This window comes from Physeter macrocephalus, chromosome 13 (genome assembly GCF_002837175.3).
Source record: "Physeter macrocephalus isolate SW-GA chromosome 13, ASM283717v5, whole genome shotgun sequence".
In the NCBI taxonomy this organism is placed as follows: Eukaryota; Metazoa; Chordata; class Mammalia; order Artiodactyla; family Physeteridae; genus Physeter; species Physeter macrocephalus.
In genome coordinates this window covers 81,513,320-81,521,303 of record NC_041226.1, presented here as the reverse complement: position 1 = coordinate 81,521,303, position 7,984 = coordinate 81,513,320, and positions in this window count along the sequence as shown.

Genomic DNA, 7,984 nt, shown 5'->3' with positions numbered 1-7,984 from the left:
GCTACCGTCAGCTACCCTCACATCTGTCCAAGCCCTCACTCGTCCTGGACTCCATCAGCTTCGGTGAAGGAACAGACCATCAGACCTGGGCTCCCTGCTTCCCGAGGAGCCATCTGCCTGGTGCCTGGTGACCGCACGGGGCAGGAATAGGACCTCCTGCTTCTTGAGACGGCCGGTGGTACCCGCCTCCCCGGCCCCGTCTGGCTGCGGGCTCTGGGCTTGTCAGGGGCCCTGGGGGCGGCATCACTGACTGCCCACCCCCCCACCAGGCAGGAGCCCGTAAGCAAGCCCCGGTCGGTGCCCCGGGTCACCGGCCCCAGCCCTACGAGCAAGCCTGCCTCTCGCTTGTCCAGAGCGGAGGACGCCCTCGGTGTTAGGGTTCACACAGACCCTCCTCCAAGCAAGGAACTCTGACCTCGCTTCCCGCGGCTTCCTCGTGGGTGTATATACTGCATGTATATAGTGCACTCGTGTATAGCCCTGGGCTGTGTCCACCCGCCTCAGGACCTCCAGCCTGTCCCACCTCCTCCCGTCACCTTTGCCTCCCCCCACACCAGGGGCTGCCCTGGCCTGGAGCGCCAGCCCTGGCTTCTCTGTTTTCACCAAAATAGTTCAGGGTGTTACAGAGGCAGCCCTGGTGTTACTGAGGTCACCAGGCAGCCAGGCGGCGAGGGGGCACTGGGTGTCTCATCTGACTAGTCCCAGGACGGCCTGCACAGCCCCAGCTGCTGACACACGCTACCCTTCCCAGTGGCCCTCCTGCTAAAGCAGTAGCTCTACTCCTGCCTCCGCTTTAAACCTCTGCCCTGACAGGACAGGACAAAGAGAACAGCTCAGACACCGGCTGTCCCTGCAGGGGTGCTCAGTTAACATGGCGCTAAGTAACTCAGCTGGCTACCTCACCCAGCTAATGACCCAACCCAGTTTACTACACAACCAGCTGACTGCCTAAGCCCCTTCACTGCTTAACCCACCTTACTACTTAGCCCAACTATCTAACCCAGCTGACCACACTTGTTAGCTACTACCTAACCCAGCTAACTACTTAACCCAGTTGACTACTGATCCAGCTCACTATCTGCCCAGCTAACTACCTACCCATCTGACCACTTGCCTAGTTGACTACTTAGCCCAGATGACTACCTACCTATCTGACTTCCCACCCAGCTAACTACCTGCCCATCTGACCACCTGCCCATCTGGCTACCCGCCCATCTGACTACCTGCCCGTCTGACTACCTGCCCAGCTGACTACCTGCCCAGCTGACTACCTACACATCTGACTACCTACCCATCTGACTACCTGCCCATCTGACTACCTGCCCATCTGACTACCTACACATCTGACTACCCGCCCACCTGACTACCTGCCCACCTGACTACCTACTCATCTGACTACCTGCCCACCTGGCTACCTGCCCACCTGACTACCTGCCCACCTGACTACCTGCCCATCTGACTACCTACCCATCTGACTACCTACCCAGCTGACTACCTGCCCACCTGACTACCTGCCCAGCTGACTACCCACCCAGCTCAGTACCTGCCCAGCTGACCACCTGCCCAGCTCCTCTAAACCAGCAGCTCCCCCAGTGAGGGTTCTGCTTGCCACAAGGGTGCTGTCTGTCCAGCACCACCCCGTGCTCGGACGCCCACCTTAGAAAACAGCCCGGCTGCACTGTGGACTCGAGGACTAGCCATGGGGGCCACGCCGGTCCCATAAGCGATTCCAGAGGGGTGTCCGTCCTCACGCCCCTGAGATCTCTCTTCGGCTGGTGTGAGTTCGCCCAGCTAATTTTCTGTGTCCCTCTTTCCCCGTTACTTATCAATGGAAGGCCTCCCGAAAGGAGGGCCGTCCTTGTCCCTGCTCACTTGTTTATCCAGGCGGCCATTTCCATCGGCGCGGCTCTCACACACGTTACTCTGTGGGTTAGGACCCATCACCACGTATTCGCTGCTCCCAGGGTCCCATCTGTGGCCACCGGCAGCGCCTCCAGGGTGTGCGCTGTGTCTGTGACACGCTCTTACTTCTCTAATTAACTAAATTCGGGAGCGTTTCCTGGCTTTCTGGCCCCACTAGATGTTCCGGGCTCATCTCACCGTTTTCCCTGCCCCTGCGGGGTGGTGAATCAGCCGCTCGGCCGGGGGCCTGGGCCCCTCCCAAAGGGGAGATTAAGGCGTAATTGGAAACGCTGCAAGGACGTTCTAATAGGAAAATTGACACGCTGGTCGAGCCCAGGGCAACCTCTCCGCCCAGGTTGCTGCCGGGGGTCCTCCAGGCCAGCCGGCCGGGCAGAGGCTGGCCCAGGTTGGGCACCATGCGTGCGCCCCCGGCCACCTCTGCGGGGGCTCCACTGCGGCCTGAGGGGAGGGCGTGGCCCTGCAGAAGGAAGGGGCGGGCAGCCCACAGGCTCCAGCAGGCCCGGCGGGCCCACGGACACCCCCGCGCCCCGGGGGGAGGGGGCGGGGCCTGCTCCCAGAGTCTGGGGCACCCTCGGCTCTCGCGTGCCCTGGGTGAGTCCAGAACACACAGCCACTTGCCTGGAAGGAGACCCTGACGCTGGGGGTGTGAAAACGCTCCTCGTGACGAAAGCCCGGCTGACCTCCCCTGCCCGACACCAGCTCCTTGAGACCCGGGCTCCTTCCCCCGACAAGGAGGAACACTTATGAGCACCTCAGACGGATGATCCACCTGGTCCTCGTGTAAAACGTCTGCAACGGGGACTGCCATTAGCTCTGCTTTGCAGATGACAGCCTGGGCCACAGAGAGCTCAGCACGCTGGCCCGGGCCACACAGCACGTATACGGCAACCTGGACTCCAGACTGAGAGGTCAGCCAGGGCCTGACCACTGCCTGTCTGTAGGGGCTATAGGACTTGTGCTTGTTCCCCATTCACAGCTGGGGAAACTGAGGCAGCCTCAAGGCTCCTCACCGAGGGGCGATGGAGGCCCTGGCCCGGCGCGCCCGCAGGTGTGTCCCCACCCCCGCTCTGGGCGTTGCGCCGTCACGGGGACCACGGGCTCAGGAAGGCCCCGCTATAAGCTGAGTTTCCAGAAGGGAAGCGGGTAGCAGGTGAGGGCCGTTTGGAAGGGGTGCTGGGTAGTGGGGATGGCCGAGCTAAGACGTGGAGACGGGAGGGAGAGCACCTTTCCTGGAACGTAAAGTTCAGGGCGGGCCACGTAGATACCCTGTCTGGCAGTGACCCCCTGCCCCGAACCCCGGGACCGGTGGATACGTCGCCTCACTGGTGAAAAGGGCTCGGCAGGTGGGATTAACGTGGGGTTCCTGCGACGGGAGACTGTCCCAGGGTATCCAGGTGGGCCCGGTCTACACACCGGGTCCTGGTCAGCGGGAGGTCGGGGGCCAGAGACAGGCGAGGCTGGGAGATGCTGCACTGCTGGATTTGGACTCGGAGGCCGGGCCTCCGATGCTGGCAGGGGAGGCCGGCCTTCACGGAGCCTCTGGTGGACACAGCCTTGCAGCCCGCGGGGCCCAGGGAGGCCACGGCTGACCCCCGGCTCCAGGTGGGAAGGCGCTGAGTCGGCAGGATCTTGAACTGCGAAGCCTGTGGTCATTTACCGAGCAGCCAGAGGCCCCTCGCCCGGGGCTGCTGCAGTCACCTTGGGAGCCGGTTGTCTACGGGGAGTCTGCACGGAGGCCAGGGCCGCAGTCCGAGCCGGGACCCTGCAGCCTGCCCGGCGGCTCGGGGCTGCGACACGCAGACGTCTGGCCTCGGCCCGGACGTGCACGGGCTCGGCGGGCAGCAGGGCCGGAGCCCAGGACCGGGGGTCCGTATCACCCCCCGACCCCTGCTGCTCGGAACCCGCAATCGCCCCCAGCCGCTCCCCGACGGGCCTGCACTTCCCGGCACTTGAGTCGTGTCTGTCTTTTCTAACGCTGGGCTCTTGAAAAACCCTTTGAACCTGATGAAAAGCTATCGTGCGTGGACGTCTTTTCTGCCAGTGCTGAGGGACTTCACGCTGGCCGGAATCCTGCCTTCCACCAGCTCAGTCCTACACAGCCCTGCTGGATTTTAAGATGCTGTTCATTTGTGCATCTGTCCTGCAGCACCAGGCGTTTTCAACTGTGATCACAGTTTGCAAAGTTGCTGGGTTTTAGCCGACATTTGGTGCTGGGCCTGGCATGGGGGAGGCACACGGCTGCTTCCCCTCTTACAAAGCATAGGTGCAGCCCCCTCTGTTCGCGGCATTTCTCCAGGGCCCGGGGGGACGGGGGGGTTGGGAACACACACCCCCCGGCCTCCAGCAGCTCACAGTCCAACCAGGAGCCCCGGAGCCTACGACGCAGTTTACACCAAACAGTGGTTGCCACAGCAACAGAGCACAGGATGCCTGGTGGCCGGTGGCCGACAGCCCCCAGTTTGGCTGCTGAGAGACAGCTGTCAGGGGGACCAGGCTACCAATCCTTTTCCCCACTAAAGAGGAAGAAGCTGGATTTTCTGAGAGATTTAAGAGGCCAATCCAACAAAAGCAAGGGCTGGGGAATCAGGGAATCAGGCGGCAGCTGGGCCGAAGGCCAGCCACCCGAGGCTCTGTTTGTTCTGGCCTCAGCCAGGGCCCCACTTCACAGCAGGGGGACAGCGGCCAAACTTTTATTGGTTAAATAGCACATGGGGGCCAAGTCTGCTAGGAGAAAAAACAATGGCCTGGGGCCAAAGGAGGCTTTGGGGAGCTGTTTTCCACTTTTCCTCCAAGCAGCTGGAGGTCCTGGGACGAAGGCATCACGGGGCATCACGCCTGCGGGACCAGGTCCTGACCCGGGAGTCGAGACCCCAGGGAGGCGAGGAGGACAGGCCCCCCGCCCTCGCGCCCAGGATCCCGGGCGAGACTGAGAGGGGGTGTGAGGTCAGAAGGAGAGGGAAGGACCGCTGGCTCCTTTGAGCGGGGGACAGGAGAACGGGCGAGCTGGGCTCCAGGACGCCTCCCCACAGCCGGGGCCGCTGCCCTGGGCCGCACCGCCCCTCGCTGTCCAGGGCCGAGTGACCCGCGTCCCGCTGTAGGACGTGGGTCCCCTTCTCGTACATCCCCTCCTGGTGGCTGCAGGAGACCTGCAACCAGGGCACCTAGCAGGTGCCACCACGTCACCAACTGGTTAGTACTTCACGAGTGACCCGTCAGGAGCCGTGAGCTTGACTGCATCATCCGAGGCAGGGGCTCTACGCAGGGCAGGCAGGCCCACGGCCAGGGTCTTGTGACAAGCGGGCCCAGGTGCGGTGACAGGAGGTCAGATCCAGACCCGGGCACTGCAGCCAGAGGCGGGCCAGGTCAGCGAGGCCCCAGGAGGTGGTGCTGGACGTGCTCGGGGCTGCCGAGGGAGCGGACAGAGATTTGGCTGGAACGCCAGGCTGGCCCCGGCTTCCAGACAAGCGGGCGGGAGCCTCCCGCAAGCTGTGGGGAGCGTTGGACGGGGTGGTGGCTGAAAACATCTGAAGGCAGAGCCCATCGCACGTCCCGGGCACCCAGCCTACGGCTCCGGGCGGCACACTGGCCTTCCCGGGAAGACCGCAGAGCCAGGTGGGCAGGAGGGTCGGCCCCTGGGCCATCTAGTCACATTTTTTTGTTTTTCATTTTTTTTAGTTTTTTAGGTTTGGTTTGGTTTGGTTTTGGCTGTGCCGCAAAGCATATGGGATCTTAGTTCCCCAACAAGGGATTGAACCTGAGCCCCCTGTAGTGGAAGCACAGAGTCCTAACCGCTGGACCGCCAGGGAATTCCCCTAATTATGTTTTTTAAAGTATTTCTTCCTTGGGTATAACTTTATTGAATTAAAATTAAAGTGCAATAAACTGTATGCACCTGAAGTGTGTAATTTGATAGGTTTGGGCGTGTGTTTGGGCCCAGAAACCGTCACCGTTTCCATCACCCCGAAGGGTGGCAGCTCAGCCCCTCCAGCCCATCCCCAGAAGCCAGCCATCCACCTCTGGGCAAAACAGACTAGTTTTCAGGTTATGAATTTTATGTGATCGGAACCACACACGTGGGCTTCTTTCACTCAGCGTCACGATTTTGAGACACATCCGTCATCACACATATTTTCTTCTTTTTGTTGCTGAATAGGCCTGAGTTGTATGGCACCATGATATGTGCGTGTTCACCAGGTGACAGACATGTGCTTTGTTCATGGTTTTAGTGATTCCAAAGGAAGCTTCGTGTTCACACCTTGGTGTGGACATATGTTTTCTTTTCTTGGGTAAACATCTCGGGGTGGGATGGTTGTAGAGTTGTGTATGTTTCTGTGATTTATCTTTTCTTTTTCTTAATGGTGTCTTTTTAAGAGCAGGAGTTTTTAATTTCAATGAAGTCCAACTGATCCATTTTTAAAATTGTTTCGTGCTTTTTGTGTTCTAAGAAATCTTTGCCTACCCCAAGCAAAAGATCTTTCTCCTGTGTTTCCTTGCAGACGTTTTATAGTTTTAGAATTTACATTCACCAATAAATTTTGAATCAAAATTTTAAATTTTGAATTATTTGTGTGCGTGTGTGTTGCATGAGATAAGGGTCAATGTTTTTCTCCCCATAAGGATATTCAGTGGATCCAACACTGTTTGTTAGAAAAACTTTCTTTTCCCATTGAGTCGTCTTGGCACCTTTGTTGAAAATTGATTTACCATATATGGTAGGTCTATTTCTTTTTAAAAGCAGATTTTTGGAAGGAGAATTCGAGACTTTTTCTTCTAAATTTGGTCCATGTCCTACCACTCCCCACATTGGACTCTCCTCCATCCATTGTTTGTCTCGAAGTTTCCTAAAAAGTTAAACATAGATCTGCCTCATGACTCAGCAATTGCACTCCTGGGTTATCCTGGAGAAATAAAAATTTACATTCACACAAAACCTGGACAGAAATGCTCACAGCAGCTTTACTGTGTTAGCTAAAGCCTGGAAAAACCCAAGCGTCCTTCCAGGTTAAAAGAGCCTTGGTCCATCCTGAAGGGAAGCGTATTCCAATTACACAATGCTCCTGAAATGACGAATTATCGCGATGGAGAAGAAACCAGGGGTTGGGGAAGAACAGCACAAAGGAGTCCTCTGTGGGGACCAAGGAGTTTTGTGTCCTGAACGTGGCTGTGGAATCTACATGTCACAGAATCCCTGCACGAGGACACACCCGAAGGAAAATGTAAACCTGCAAAAATCAGCCCAACTGAGGGGGTTCTTAACTGTGCTGTGCCGACATCCAGCTCCTGGCTTTGATGATTTACCATCGTTACGTAAGTTTCCACCATTTGGAGACTCCGAGGGGTGGGGACGTGGGACCTCTCGGTACTGTTTTGCAACTTTTTGTGAAGCTGTAAGTTATTCAAAAGACAAAGTTAGAAATACAAGTACTTAGAAATAAATTTGACAAAAGATACACACATGACCCATACACTGAGAATGCAAAAACATTGCTGAGAGAAGTGAAAGAAGACCTAAGTAAATAAAGAAACACTGAGTCCATGGAGTGGAAGATTCAATACTATTAGAATCATCAAGATGACAATCTCCCCAAATTAATCTGTAGAATCAACACAATCCCAATCAAAATCCTAGCAGGTTTTTCGGTAGAAATTCAAATTCAAGCTAATTCTAAAATTTGTACAGAAATGCACAGGACTTAAAGTAACCAGAGCAAGCATGAAAAAGAACAAGGTTGGAGAATTTCTATTACGTGATCCCAAGATTATTTGAAGCAACAGTAATCAAGACTGACTCGTCATGGTTATAACAGACCAGCACATCGTCAGGACAAAACAGATTCCAGAAACAAACCTACTCAGATGCGGTCAGTTGACTCTGACAAGGTGCTGAGGCAATTCACGGGAAAAGGATAATCTTTCCAGAGATGACACCGGATCACCTGGACGTTCACGTGTAACGAACAAAGCAAAGAAAACCCCTCAAAACTCTTGGCTCACCCCAAAAACATTAGACAAAATTCACCTGAAATTAACAAATTTCAAAAATTAGCATAAAAGAGATCTT